Source organism: Manis pentadactyla, chromosome 15, assembly GCF_030020395.1.
Source record: "Manis pentadactyla isolate mManPen7 chromosome 15, mManPen7.hap1, whole genome shotgun sequence".
Taxonomy (NCBI): domain Eukaryota; kingdom Metazoa; phylum Chordata; class Mammalia; order Pholidota; family Manidae; genus Manis; species Manis pentadactyla.
Window position 1 is genome coordinate 17,783,045 of NC_080033.1, and position 11,179 is coordinate 17,794,223.

Consider the following 11,179-nt stretch of genomic DNA (forward strand, 5'->3'; position numbering starts at 1 on the left):
ATTCTAAGGTCCATGCAAAATTGTTTAAAAAGAAAAATCAGAGAGCTTTGGCTTAGAAGGAAGCAGCATCCTGGATCTATCAACTCCTTCCATGGGGAGTTTTAGTAAAAACAGCCTTCTGTGTTTAAAAGAAAAACAAAGAAATGGAAAATGATTATTGAAAAAGATATTATTTTATATAAACAATTACAGACTGCAAGTCCTAGAAACGTCCTTTCAGTGGTACTATGGTACCTATTTCTTTAAAGTAATGAAACTACTTGAATGCTTTTTCTTCAAGAGCTACTATTGAGATTGGAAAATAATTTAAGTGGATTTGTGTTAAAATCACACAAGATTTTAAATCTTCAATAATTTGATTATTTCTTAGTCCTGCAATGGATGTTAACAGAGTTCAGACTTTCACCTTTTGTGTGTCTCAAGCAGTCACACCTACTGTATGTGGTAAACTCTTGAGGGCTGTACTCACTTAAGAATCATTCTCAGTGTTCTTGCTAAACTACTTTTCATAAAGCCATTGGGTGGCCAGAATTGTGAATGGCTGACAATATATAAGGAGCACTTTTCACATCCATAATAGTTTTTAGTTTATGCAAGTCTGCCACATATACAGGTCTTTTTTAGTATAATACCCTTTGAGGAAGGCACTAAAAGAAATATGCTCTCCACTGTATAAATGAGAAAAGGGACACTTAGAAAGCTTAAGAGATTTTTCATAGTTCATTTGTCTGCAGAGACCAGCTTTATATCAAATCCTGGGACTCAACCCTATACAAGTTAAATCTTGCTTTATTTGTGCATTGCTTGTATATAGTTAAAGGAAAGCTCTCATTTTCCCATAATTTTATGAAGGGAGTTATTTTGTACACCACTGAAATGTTCTGAAACAGAACATATGATCATTTCACAGAGAAGCAATAACTGTTAGTTAAAAATTAGTTATCTTGATATACCTACTTGTAATTTTTAAGTGAAGAGGCTATTAAAAAATAAAGATATATTAAAATATTAAGTGGAAGGAATCCTAATTTATAATATAAATGTTAAATGTTCATGTATACCATATATGTATATCATATAGTACATTTAAAGCTGAGTAAACAATATACCTTTCCTAGACCCTCGAAAAGAACAGGCTGTGCAATTGTTACTTATAAAATAAAAATTTTACTGTATATAGTAGAAACTGTACTTATGTACAGTTAAACAAGTGAAACATTATTTTTTAATAACCTAATTTAAAAATATATAAACCAAATAATAGAGAAAGGGAAAGAAAATGTTAAAATTAAACTCTGGAGAAATTTTTAAGAAAAAATTAAAGTATGTTCTTATATTTATACCAATAATATACATGGGCTGTAGTATATAATATGAATCCATTTTATTCAGTAGATCATTTATTGAGAAATGTATATCCTGTTACCAATTCTGTAATCAGTATGTTCAAAATTAAATTTGGGGCAGTCAAATCTTATTTGCCATTAATAATATAGTTTATTTGAGGAATACAGGTTCAAACATTGTGCATCAATAAGGAGAGTTATCTCAAGGGAAAACGAAAATAGGATGCATAATATAAACACCCTTCACAGAGGCAAGATTCATTATTTCTTAGCATTGAGTCATCTAGTCTAATGGTTTGCCATTACAAAAACTAGTATGTGTGCCGTTATAAACACTTGTAGTGTGTGTTCTGCATGTTTATTTCTTTTGTCCTTGGCTCCTAATTCTTCAGTGACCTTATTATCTACCACACCTCAGTCATCCACTGCATTTTAGACTTTAGCATTACCAATATTACTTCCTGTGAAAGTATAATTTCACTTTCCCAATTTCCTGAATCTCCAAAGCAATCTCAATTCAGTCTAGAATTTATGGATCTAATCAAATGCTATTGTCCCTTTCTAACATCAAAAACTTTTCCTATTTTGGATTTCACAGTCTTTAATCAATTTAATTGTACTTCCTTGGGAGAACTTCGAGTCTAAGTAAGTTCACTTCTCTATATAGCTAAAGATGTCTAGAACCATATCACCATTCATCCTGGTCTTATTTTAAATATGGAGTCATTATTTCTGCTAACACCAATCTTCAGACCAATGCTGACACCACAACTTGCTTAAAATTTTGGATAAACATATGTAAAACAAAACATTTACTTAAAATCTAGTAATATGTATCAAGATAGTAAAAATTTAAAGACCAAAGGAGAGGTTGCTTTGAAACATTCAGGAGAGGTTGCTTTTGCTCTGAACTTATTTGCTGGCTGTGATGAAATGCACCTGAGAAACTAAGCTGTAATTTCGAAGGTGCAGAGGGTCAAGGGGTTCCTAAATCCATTCTAATAACCACTGCCACTCAAAGTGAGGAGGCTGATAGATACTCATGCATAATCCACGCAAGGAACATTTGGGGTATTCCCTTAAATACAATGACGCATTACAGTTGGGCTTCAGGGAAAGTTGTGGTCCTGGTTTGAACATAGGAAAAAAATGAAAAAAAAAAATTAAAAAGAGGGCTAAAATTTTGCCCCAAAGATGGTGAACCCTTGAATAGGTATCACTTGAATTTAAGTTTCAGTTTGATTGATTAAGCTGTCAAAGAATTTTTAAGCATAAATTCATTTAAAGTTTTACTGTCCATACCTCATGTACTTGATTAAAGCAAATAAAAATGCAAATACTTTCCATAAAACATACCTTCATTTTAAGCAGTGGTGTCTTCTAGAAGCCATGTAAAAGGTCATTAAGGAGCACCAGGCAAAGAAAAGCAAGCACACGTGATATTAAAAATGAGGAGTGAAAGGAAGAAAAAACAGATACTGAAAATACTAGACCAGCTACTGAAAAAATATATGTATGTAATATTTTTAAAGAACTAAAGGAAAAGCAAAGAAATCTCTACAGAGGGTCAGAAAATATAAAATGGCAATGTAGATCTAAAGAATTCAAACCTAAGTATATATTATTCATACATACAAAATAGTATAACTGCTGATAACTAGAACAAATAGAAAATGTTGATGAGAATCTTAAGAGATAACTGCCTTAGAAGAAGTACAGTTAAACTTATAACTTCTCCCAAGAACGGGAATCAGAGAACAGTGGTATGATATCTTCAACTGCTGAAAGAAAATACCTTCCATAAATGAAGGCGAAATAGAGAAATTTTGAGAAAACATAAATGAGAGTCTGGGACCAGAAGACATTTACTAGGGGAAGTTCCAAAGGATATACTTGATGCAAAAGGTGATAAGGGGCAAAGAAGGTGATAATTATACAGCTAAATGTAAATAAACATTAACTACATATAACAATACTTAATGGATGTTTTAGAAAAGTAATTGGATTACAAATATAAAAGAATAATGACTAATTAATTTGGAAAGGGTTTAAATGTAGTTTATATGTTCTAAGGTCTTTGGTTTGTGAAGGTGGAGATACTAATTTCAGGCTGGCAATTACATGAGTTGTATTTTCCATCATGTGAAGTAAAAGAATAGAATATGACTATATGACTTCAAATTGTTGAATAAAGAAGATTTAAAATATTCAACATAAAAGAAAGAGGAATAAGTGAAAATAGAACAGGCAAGAGCAACAATAAGCACAAAATATAAGATTTAAACCTATATATATATATAAAACTGTAATACACAAAGGTGGATTAAATGCTTCAGTTAAAAAAGGATACAAGTTTAAATTTAAAAACTCAAAATATGCAACATTCAGGAAAGACATATGTTATCCATTAAGAAAGTGGTTGACAGTAAAATGGAAGGATATACACGGCAGATACCAACAACATGGTGTAGTTCTGTTCACTTAAAATGGATATAAGGCAAAAGGCATTTATTGAGATAAAGAATGTCACATCATTGAAAATACCACTTTGGTCCAGCAATAAGTTCTAACAATTTTACACTAGGATAAATTCCATTGGATTTAGGTCCTGCAATGCAAGTTCTCTCATAACAGTTCTATTAAGCTAGAAAGTAATACAGAAAACTAGAAAAGCTTCATATTATTGGGAATTAAAAAACATATATTACCATAGGTTGTAAAAGAATTCATAATGGAAATTAGAAAATAATGTGAATAAGTAATAATGAAAGAGTATATTCTCACATTTGTGTGATGCAGTTACAACAGTACTTACAGTGAAAGATGCTTTCAGTACGACATGGGCAGTTGATATATGAGAGATGGCACGGCAGATCAGCAAGAAAAGAAGGGTCTTTTCAAAAAGTGTGCTGAAAAAATTGGATATACTTATGGAAAAATATGATAAAGAACCGTTTACCAACACAGAAAAAAATCAGTTACAGATGGAGTCCAGAACAAAATATGGAAAGCAAAACTATAAAGCTTTAATAAAATATTATATGAGAATATCTTCATCACTGTAATATAGGAAAGAATTTCTTGGGCAAAAAATAAAGGAAAAGATGATAATTTGGTTCTATTAAAGACTTCTGATCATCTACAGAAAAGACTATACAAGTAAACAGAAGAGCTGGGTAATGAGATATGTGCAATACCTAAAACTGACAAGAGATTTTTGAATTCCTACAAGTCTATCTCTCCGTCACACACACATGCATGTGCACATACATATACACACACACACTCAGATAGTCTAATAGGAAAAAGGAGAAAACATTCTTGAGCAAATAATTCATGGAAGGCAAACACCAAGTAGATAATATAAGAAAAGGTATTTAACCATATAAATAATCAGAGGATTGCAAATAAAAATTGTAGAATGAATTACACATCGATCAGGTTGTCAACATTTAATGTCTGACAGTATCATCAATGATGTGGAACAGTTTATATGGTCCCATTTATATGAAATGTCCAGAGAAGGGAAATATGTAGAGAGAGAAAACAGATTAGTGGTTGAATGAGCCTTGACATGGGGTTGGAAAATGACTGAAAATGGCCATGAGGGATATTCTTTGGGTGATGGGAATGTTATAGAATTCTATTCTGGTGATGGTTGCACAATTCTTATAAATTTCCTAAACTATTGATTTTTTCTTTTTTTTAAACTTGAAGAATGGATTTTATGTTACGTAAACTAACAGAAGCTGTTTTAATTTTTTAAAAAATAATGTGGAGTAGCAGAAACTGACATGCAATGCTGATGAGATTGCAAATGAATAACCATGTTGGAAAAACAGCACAATCTATTAAAGTCAAGGATATCAATATCTTTGACCTGGCATCACCAGTAATAGGATATAAACTAGAAATTATTTTGCCTATTTGCAAAAGTATATCAGAATGAGAAGTGTCAAAGAAATGTCTGTAACTACTTAATTGGAAACTACTAAATTAATTAGGATACATCAGTGTAAATAAAAAACTATCTGAACTCAGAGCATAATTTTGACATAAAATTTTATTATATGCTTATATGGTTCAAAACACCTAAAATAAAACTATTCTTTTTGGAGACACACACTTGTTCAGGTGTACGTAGGTGGAAAGTCTATAAACCTAACCAGTGATAAAGTTCTCACAAAATCAATAGCAATTACAAAGAGGGGAGAGAGAGAGGGTTAAAAGCACTAGAACAATGTGGGTAATTCAGGGGTATTGTTCATGTATTATTTCTTGAACATGTTACTTGGTTATACACATTTTACATTTTAATTATTAAATACTGAATATAACTGTACTTATTAAACTATATGGCTCATGAATTTTTCTATATTTGCTATTCACAAAAATAAATTATGAATGATATTTAGACATGGCAGGAGCTGATATGAAAAATCTTTACACTAAATATGTATTTAATATTTAAAATAACATATGTACATCTATGATTGTGAATATATATACATATATATGATTTCTAAGCTCAAACACCAAATACCATCACTTTTAAGGTGCTAGGTAACTCAATAAGTCAAAAAGATTAAAGGCGCTCAGAAAGCCGGCGCCCGCCGGGAAATCAATAAAGGAGGCAGAGCGAAGCCGTGGTGTTTGGCTGCGGTCGGGGCGGGGCTGTAACTAGGCTGTGCGCGGCGCAGGGTTCCCGCGCGGGCCTAGGGCGGCGGGGACGGGCCCCTCCTAAGCCCCCGGCCGCGGGCTGGAGCGCGCCCCGGCTCCCGCCTCTGGGGCCCTTCCCGGTCCCGGCGGGCAGGGAGGAGCGGCGGCGGGCGGCAGCAGCGGCCGGAGCTCTCTCTTCCTCCCGTTGCAGGTGAGTCCGGGGAGAGCGGCAGGCGGAGGCGGGGGCGCGCGCCATGCAGCTTCCCGCCGCGGCCTCCAGCCCGCCGCCCCCGCCGAACCGCCGTCCGCAGCCCCTGTGAGGAGGAGGAGGAGGAGGAAAGGCGGCGGGGGCGCCGCCCCCTTGGCGAGCTCCGCGACCTGGCGGCCCCCGCAGGACCCATGGCGGACTCGCCCGCTCTGCCCCTGCGGGAAGGCGGCCCCCGCGCGCCCCGGCCCGGGGCCCCTTCGCCGCCGCCGCGCTCGCGCCCCGGCTCCGAGGCCGAGGAGGCCGAGCTGTCGCTGAGCCTGGCCCGCACCAAGACCCGCTCGTACGGCAGCACGGCCAGCGTGCGGGCGCCGCTGGGCGCCGGCGTCATCGAGCGGCGTGTGGAGCACCGGGTCCGCGCACGCGACACGCTGCAGGGCATCGCGCTCAAGTACGGAGTCTCGCACCACCTAAGACTGTGACAGTGAAAGAAAAATCGCAACAGCAATTTTCAAGGACTGTAAAAAATCAAATCCTTGTCATATCCAAAACTTGAGGCATCTATTTTTATTCTGGTTTTTTTTTTTGGGAGGGCATCTCTCATATTTGTTGATCAGGTGGTTGTTGGCAACAGTAGGATTCTGTGTAGGGGACTCAATGCACAGTCATTGGTCCACCCCGGGCCTGGTTCTCGTCAGTCTCCGATCTTCTGAAGCATAACAAACATATTCTGTTTTTTTTAACATTGAAACTTGGTGGCCTTTTATTGCAGTTGCAGTTAAGCATGCTAGAATGTGAACACACTGGACAGTTATCATTACCACAGTCATTGCAATTTGGTAATGGTGGAGTATCAAGGTTGAGATGGATTCAAGCTTCCTTGACAAGTGTGTGTACTGGATGTGATACAATGAAGGCTCCTTTATTTTATCATGATGCCCACTCATTCATGGAAGAACACCAACCTTTATAGAGACCTCTTCCTCATATTGAAAAATTTTAACTTTTTAACAAGATCTTTCAACACAAGGAGTCTAGTTCTAAACCTTGGAGGCAGACTGTTCAGAGGAATTACAGATTTTTGCATGATAGCATTGTAAGAATAGAAAAACAAGTTAATCAATCATAAACACCGAAATAAGGCGGAACCGCCCTGACAATTAAAGAATGGTCTTATCCTGCCTAACCCCAAGACGTATATCCGCCCTGACAATTGAAGAATGGTCTTATCCTGCCTAACCCCAGGATGCATATCTGCCCTAACAATTGAAGAATGGTCTTATCCTGCCTAACCCCAGGATGTATATCCGCCCTGACAATTGAAGAATGGTCTTATCCTGCCTAACCCCAGGATGCATATCTGCCCTAACAATTGAAGAATGGTCTTATCCTGCCTAACCCCAGGACGTATATCCGCCCTGACAATTGAAGAATGGTCTTATCCTGCCTAACCCCAGGATGTATGTTTTGCAAGAATAATGTATAGCTGTGGGAAATTACTATGAGTTAAGTGCTTTGAAAATGCTATATAAACCCTTAGTTCTAAGTGCTCGGGGTCCTTGTTGAAACCCGCTGTGTCGGGCAGACGCTTGGACCCCAGCTAGCTGGAATAACAATAAATCTCTTGCTTGTTGCATCGATCCGTCGTGGCCTCCGTCTCCTCACTGGGGGGAAAGCGCAGAACGGAATAAGGCCGTTGGGTCTTACAGCATTTCGGCTACTTTTGTCCTTGGCAAAAAATAAATTAAAAAAATTTTTTATTGGATATTGGGAAATGTTGAGCAGAGGGCAGGTGGGAAAGCTACACAATTCTCCAGCTCTTCCTTGGACTGGATCATGAGTTTTCTTTGCTTTATGTGAGGTGAAATTTACAGAACATTAGACCCACCTATGTTCAGATGGAGCAGATTAAAAGGGCAAATAAATTGTTTACAAATGACTGTATATTTCTGAAGAAAACTTTGAACATCCCAGTTGTATCAGAGAAGCCTTTTGTTGTTTAATGGACTTAACTCAATGGATTCTCCAGAAAATGAAACTGTTGATAGTTTTCCTCATGAAGAGGAGCCAGGAGCAGCTAAGGAAAGCCTCTCTCCTCCCAGTACTCCAGAGGCCACTGTTCAGCCTGTACACCCTGAGGAAGTGTCAGCCAAAGATTTCCTGCAGGGACTAGACTTGCAGATTAAGTTGTCAACACAGGCAGCCAAGAAACTAAAAGAAGAAAGCAGAGATGAAGAAAGTCTCTATGCAACTTCCCTCTATCACAGTTAGATGACTGGGGGCATAATCTAGCCTGGATTAAGAGATGGTTGTAGCATAAAGAAACCAACAACTGGGGATTCCAAAGCATCCTTTTTGGATCCTCATAGTGCACCTCTTTAAGACACAATTAAGTAGGTCTGCCTCCTGCAGCGGCAGGAAGTGATTAGTTCCCTTTGGCTCTTACCATTTTAAGTCTTTATGATGGCATGAAAGCAGAATTGTATCCTAAGACTCATTACTTTTATAGGTGGTGTTATTTTTTAGACTAGCTTTTGTAAATACTAGTTGATGTAAAGCATCAAAGACTATATATGTATTCTAGCTAAAAACAATGTTTAGCGCCTGAGAAATCCTAATTGCATGGACAACATGGTTGCTGTTTAAGTAATGCTGATTTTGCTATGTGTTTATACTTCAGTGCTATATATATATATATATATTTCAATATGTATTACGTATTCTGTATTTATCTAATATAAAGAACCAAATTTTGACTGCTATTTTGTAAAAAATAAAAAAGTCTGAATGAGAAAATAAAATGTTTTCATAAATAAATAAATAAAAGGCATCTGTATTGGAAAAGAGACCGAAAATGTTGCTTCCTACAAATACGATTTTCTACACAGAAATTCTAAGGAACTACCACCAAATTATTGTAATCAAAAGTTAATACTATTGGTGCATTTAACAGTTCATTTGAAAGAGAGCCATGTCTGCAAATCACAAAGAAATTTTATAAGAAAAGGATTACAATTATCTATCTCATCCTGTTAAGAAACAAATCTATGCATATCCTTTGTAGAGTATGTACTGTGTATCAGTCATCAGGATAAATATTGGAAGTTCAAAGTAAAAGGATGATCATGGTACTCATTCCTTGTGGAATTGTGTTTAAAACAGAATTGGTTAGCAAATTAACAGTGTTGGAGTTGAGAAATCAGAATTTGCTAGAGGGAGAGTAATCCCAGTTTACTGTTTTGCTGGCATAATTATAATAGCACCTCCTTGTACCCTCAGGTATGTCCAGATTTGGAAGATAAATTATATAGTCCTCATAATTATGGGAGCACCCTATTAGTCATATGTAAGTGGGATTTATATGCTAAATATATAACCTTAATTTAGAGTTTTCAAAAAAGATATCATTTAGGAAGTGGCATAATGCCTGGCTGGACCTGAGTTACAATTCAGATTCATTCAAGAGAAATTAGAATAGAGATGTGCATCGCACAGGCGCAACAATATATCAATACCCAGACAAAGTGGAGAATATACATTGGATAATTGTTAAAAAAAAAAAAAATCTGAATAACTGAAGCCCAGAGTACAGAGACTATGCAAGAGATGAAGATGGAAGTTTTAACGGGTGAGGTTGGATCAGTAAGGGAGAGCCGGACGGTTGATGGCCCTGCAAGCCAGGTTAAGGAGGACCAGGAAGCCATTAAAGACACTGCGTGTATTTGTGAAGGTCGTGAGCAGAAGAGCAGAAATGTGACTGTATATTGGACTGACTTCAAAATCCATGCTCTTCCTTGTATGTATGCCTGGAATTTGGGGGGAAACTAACATTTATGGAGTGTATAGAGGAAGAGAGGAGAAAGATCAGAAGGGAATGATGTCATGCAAACTGAGGGCTGAAAAGCTTTAAAAGGTAAAATGTTCAACAGCATCATGTATGATTGCTAGTATATATACATATATGTGATTGCTATATCTATATGGTTTGGATATAGCATAGGTAAATGGACATGAAATTACTATTTGTGCTAGTTAGGAGTGAAAATAAAATCAAAATTATGGATGACTCATGTGTTCCTATGTCTATCAACACCATCTTTTCTCACACCTGACATCTAAGCAAGAAAAGCCAAGGCCATTGTCAGCTTCTCATTGTCCTTCATATTTCTACAACCAGTTGATCCCAGGGACTATTGACTTTTCTTCCTAACTGTCCCTGAAATTGATTCATTTTTCTATTTTCTCTTTCTTCACTTCCTTCTTTCCTTATAAGTCATCTTATCTCTCATCTTACCTTCTTAGAAGTAATTAATGGAAAGTATATAAAGTTCCGTCGTCATTTTATATCAAGTTGAGAAAGAACAGCCTTCCTTAGAAGCAGTCCTAGGAAAAAATTCACAGATCTGACATTGAAAGACCAGACTAAACATATATTATAAAAGCTTTATAAAATCAGTAATGATCACTTTATTTTCAGTGCATTGCTAATACCAAGAAAAAGGAAACAATTCTCTGAAGTTGTTCTAACTGAAATACTTGTATTATTTGTTTCTTTTAGTCTGTCTTCGTACTAGTCCTATTTAAATTTTTTAAGAACTGTGAGGAGGTGAGTTTTGTCCTTAAGAAAATGGTGACTTAATCTTGTGTAAAAGAAGTTGTTAAGGCAAGGGTGATACTACAGGATGGTTACAGGACTAGGCGATCAGCTATGACATTAGTCTATCTGTAATTTGAACAGTTTATTTGAACAATCTGGCCTCAGTTCTTTTTGTGAACTGTGGCTATAATTGGTCCTGCCATATGTAACTGCTTTGAAGCTTAAATAAATGCATAGAACATCAGAATTGCTTAATAAATATTAGTCATTTTTCACTAACCCATATACTCTATAAGAATTAAATAGTGGAGGGGCGGAAGATGGCGGCGTGAGTAGAGCAGCGGAAATCTCCTCCCAAAACAACATATATCT

At 36.7% G+C, this 11,179-nt stretch overlaps 1 pseudogene; it reads left to right on the forward strand.

Moving 5' to 3' along the window:
• The first annotated feature begins 6,395 nt into the window (after positions 1-6,395).
• On the forward strand, positions 6,396-8,993 carry LOC130680930 (lysM and putative peptidoglycan-binding domain-containing protein 2-like; annotated as a pseudogene).
• The last annotated feature ends 2,186 nt before the right edge of the window (positions 8,994-11,179 follow it).